The following is a 5,000-nucleotide window of genomic DNA, read 5'->3' as shown; positions in this document are numbered from 1 at the left end:
GGCGTTACGCTAGCCGTGAAGGCCGACTCGGGTCACCCCGCAACATTGCTGGCTAAGCCTTTGCGTCTGTTGGGACGTACACGATCCGATTTTTTGTCGGGAGGAAGAAAATCGGAGGGATCGTTTTCGTCTTGTGTGTCCACACATCTCGGAAAAGACGTGTCTAGTCTGTAGCCTGCTGGTTATTCCCCGGATGTGTACGCTAGACCACTGTCGTGGCGGGTTGTGTCATCGGTATTGGGCTATAAATAGTCAAGAGGTCAATGAGACCAAGGCGGGAAAAGGAAATGTATTCGTTATAAAGAAAGATTGGTAAAATTGTTAATATGCATTTAAACCAGGTGGTTTGCGCCTGCACTTTGCTAATTTTGAGGAGCTGATTATGAATATGACATTATATTTTGAATCCGAACTCAAAATCTGATTTTTTAAAATTAGCACCGGCTGGCGGCTGGGCCTATGGCAGATGAGTCACCCCCTGCCCCCTGCCCAGCTAAAATGCAGCAAGCGGCTTTCCTACCGATACGTTTTGTGTCGGGACGTGCCGTGTCTTGTCTGTTGACACAGCCAAACGGAATTTTCACTGATTTCTTAAGGGAAAAAACGGTTCTCCATTTCAACGACCGACTTTCCGAGAGACTGACAGAATTGGGTTGGTTGGTTTCTGTCCAAGCCATGGCGTTCTTTACTTACAGGCCTTCCTAGCGTACGGCTGGAGTCTCGGACTGGGGGCCTACGGTGTTTTCTGTAAGGGAGGCAACTGAAACATTAGACACCTTTCTCTCTCCCCTGATTCTCGAGTGTCGCGTCGCTGCTTTGTCAGCCCATGACACTACTGACCTAGATTGCAGATCGATGTATCTGCAAAAAAATTTAATTAGTTTTTGCATCTTCGTTTAAATGGACGCCTATACCCATTTTGCTTCTTGTGTCTAAGGCAGGAAGACGCATCTGCACTACAAATAGAATATTTCACTGTGGCAAACAGACGTAACTGAAGAGCCATGCCCATTTCATTTTCAATGGCACCGCGACGTAACTCAAAATCATAAAAAGTGCAGATACGTCGCTCCTGCCTTGGCACACCAGAGTCCTGTATAGTGTGTAATCTAGTCCTCAGTACTCCTCGGTGCAAGTGCAAGCGTGAGCTGCGTACTGTGTAAAATCAGTCCTTTCTTGCTGTCTAGCAAGTCTTTCGAAAGCCCGGCAAAATCAAATGTTCAATTGATTCAAAGCGTCGTGTTGTGCATTAAATGATATATTTATTCATCAATATGTTCATTGTACTGGATATAATAGCTCAACGTGGTTTCTTTGTTCATGATAGAACTGTGAAGTGTGGATTCAATAGGTGTTATCGTTCCAGTACAGTCAAGAAGTGTCTCTCTCGTACCAGACTCTTCATTCTGCCTTTCTTATTGAATCCAACATTGCATTTCATGACCGCCAACAACAGTGTGTAAACTCATGAAAATATTCTTAGATTCACTGGTAAACATTTGGTTTTCGAAGCATGTGTGGTTGTTGTCATTTGGGTTTCCATTATGGGCAGGAAATGTTAGGTTTTTGGTTGCAGAACAAAGTAAAAATCTATTTCAGAGAAAGCGAGTTCAAGTTAAAAGAAAGTGTCTGTGTTTAGATTCCCGAAGGATGAGATTAAAAGAAATGCATGGATTTCTGTGATATCCAATGCGAAGTTATCAGTTTCCAAAGAAACTGTTGTGTGTGAACTACTCTGGCCAGATGATTATGAAGGTGAACCTGTTAAACTTTGTAGACGGTTACTTCAGTCCTCCCATAAATATGTCACAGGGCTCAGGAGGGACATACTTTATTAACATTCAGCAAATTGTGGAAATATCAAAATTCACAGATCAAGACTACTTCTATCTCTTAATACAGACCTTTCAAACCTTGAAGAACCTGGTCATTCCGGCTTCGATTGCAATTTTTACATTGAAACAGACGAAAGGGCTTCTGAAACTGTGGACAATCTAATTGAATTGGAGGAGTCACTTTGTACAGAGACAAAATCTGTGCTGGTTTATATGCTGGCTATGCTACTCGCAAAGACGAAGAGCTGGATGAAATTTCTCAACTCGGACAGACAACCTTCTACTACCAAAAGTACGGCCACTACACAAGCTCCTTGGATAGAGGCGGCTTGAATATCCCTTCTGACAGAGCATGTCAGTGGACCTTCTTTGCTTTTCTTTTGTTCAATATCGTTAAAGACTCTGCAGAACATCTTTCTGCGAGTTAACCATGGTGCTGTCTGACAGTTTTGAGATCGAAATATGAAAGAGAAACACGGGCGGATTCTGGCAAACACCTTTTTAAAAAACTTTTGTTACGCTTCCACTCCTCGCTCTTCAAAAGAACCTGCACTGAAAATGTTGAAATTATCATAATTGAACAGACATACACTGCAATCCATTGAAGAAGGAAACTGATAGTAGAAGAAATTTTGTGCAAAATGTTCAGTTTAATAATTGATGTGATCAATGTCTGTAAAAAAAACACAGCAGAAAGCAACGCAACAGTCTGACTTTTGGAGCGTTTAATCGTACATTGTTCGATATTTCCCACCCTTATTTCACCTGGATACAAGGATTATACTACAGAGAAACACAAAACTGGCCTGGTAAGTAGGCCCCTACTTATTTATAAGGCATGTACAGTAAATAGATCTAGTCATAGATTGTTTTATATGGACGTTGATTTCTTGTGTTTATAAAATGATTTTTTTTTCCGAATTGCATAACAGATCTAATAGTAATATGGCTAAGTAGTAAATAAATAACTATAAGTAGCTCTTTATTTTTATGTCACTTCGAACTAAATATTGTAATTACCTTTGGAAATAATGTTCAGAGACTGAATATGGAGTCAACTGGATAAATAGAGGTTAATACTTAAATGATACAAGTAGGCCCCCAGTCCGAGACCCTAGCCGCACGCTGAGAAGGCCTGTAGTAAAGTATGGTATGTTTCTGTCCCAATGGACACGAGCCTTAAAGGGGCTCTGATGAAACCGTGACCGGCCTAGCAAGCCGACGGCCAATAAATCATGCAACGAGACAAACAAAGGAGAACACACGGACTGATTCAAACGGAAATAGACCAGGAAAAGTAAACGGACAGCGAGCTGGAACAACGATTAAAATAGACGCAAGGAATGGCAGCGAATTTGGAGACAAAGAACCAGAAATAGGTAATTTCATGGAGAGAAAGAAAATAGCAATCATGGGCTTGTCAGACATAAGGAAGAGAGGCAACCAGAGCAAGTTGATCCATAAAAGCTACCTCCTGATCTGGAGAAAAACACCTGAAAATGAGAGAGCCAAACATGGTGTAGCTTTCATCATACACTCAGCCAAAATGGATAAAATCTATGAATCAACCAGATCTCAGAGAGAATAGTGAGCAAAAAACTCACAGAGAGTGGCAAAACAACAGCATACATCCAAACATACGCTCCTTGTAACAACAGCTATACAGAGGAAGATAAACAACCATATTTCCAAGACCAGAGTGACCACATTTACATCGTCAAGAACAAAGAAGATATACATGTATTTGTCTTGGGAGATTTAAATGGCAGAGTTGGACAAAGAAGAACCCTGTGGGATGAATACTTGGGACCCCACACTGATAAAGATACAGACTACAACAGCAATGGAGAAATTATACTAAACCTATGCGCTGAGCACGACATGATGATTACGAACACATTTTCCGGCACAAAGCCAAATCAAGACCTGGTACAGATGGAAGACGATAAAGAGGGTAATGCCATTCTCAGCAAGCATACCATTAAGAAAAGATGGGGAAATTACTTCCAAGAACTACTCAATCCAGACTTTTGCCACGGACTACAAGAAGAGTTCCAACCATCATATGGAAAGCAAACAGAACCACCCATACTTCTCAGTGAAATTGAAAAGGCACTCAAAAGCAGCCCCAAGAGCAAAGCCCCAGAACCAGAGCTCGTGGAAACACCGGTGTACTGTGGCTGAGGCGAATTTTCAATAGAGCCTAGGAACAAAGGAAATGCCTAGATGACTGGCACAAAGCCAGAGCGGTCCCATTATGGAAAAAGAAAGGCAACAAACACGACTGCACAATATACAGACGCATCTCTTTATTTAAGTCACGCAGGGAAAATATACGCAAAGATACTAGAACAGCGGATAAGACCTACTGTTGAGAGAAATCTGAGCAAAACTCAGTTTGGATTCCTAAAGGGAAGAGGATGCACGAATGCTGTATTCGCATTAATATATACGAGAAAACAATCGAACGCAACAAAGAATCCAAAATCTTTATAGACCAGGAGAAGGCTTTTGACAGAGTAAACCATGCAAAACTCTGGAAGACACTCGAAAAGTATGGCGTCAGAAGACAATTGTTAGATAATGTCAGAGCTTTATACACCAAAGCAGAAGCTCAGTAAGAAGTAGGCGTTCTCGCCGGACAGCGTCGTATGCCTTTGAAGAATCGAGGAGGACGATTACCGATTTCTGCTTCTTTTGGAAACCGTCGGAAACCTTCTGCGTAACTCTCAGAATTTGGTCTTCCACAACTCTTCCCTTCCTGACACCAGCCTGCTGTTCGGAGAACCACCCGTTCCGCTCGGCCATGTCGTACAGTCGTCCAGATACCATTCTCTCCATATCGTTGATGACACAGGATGTGAGGCTTATCGGTCTAAACTAGTTCCGATGCTGGTTTGGCGGTCTTGAGAAGGGGGACAATAATGGCGTCTTTCCAGACTTGTGGGACATCTGCTAAGCGAAATGACATGTTGAAGATGGAGAGCAGTTTCTCAAGCAGTTTGGGGCCCAGATTTTTGAGGAAGGACGGAGGGATGTTGTCTGGTCCGGGTGTTGTTGTTGTTGATGATGATGGATGATGTAGATGTTATTGCTGTTGTTGTTGTTGTTTATCTTTTTCTCGGAACAGGAGTGTGTAGAATTATATACATGTGTGTATATATA

The sequence above is a fragment of the Aplysia californica genome, unplaced genomic scaffold, assembly GCF_000002075.1.
Source record: "Aplysia californica isolate F4 #8 unplaced genomic scaffold, AplCal3.0 scaffold00179, whole genome shotgun sequence".
In the NCBI taxonomy this organism is placed as follows: Eukaryota; Metazoa; Mollusca; class Gastropoda; order Aplysiida; family Aplysiidae; genus Aplysia; species Aplysia californica.
This window is presented reverse-complemented; position numbering follows the sequence as displayed.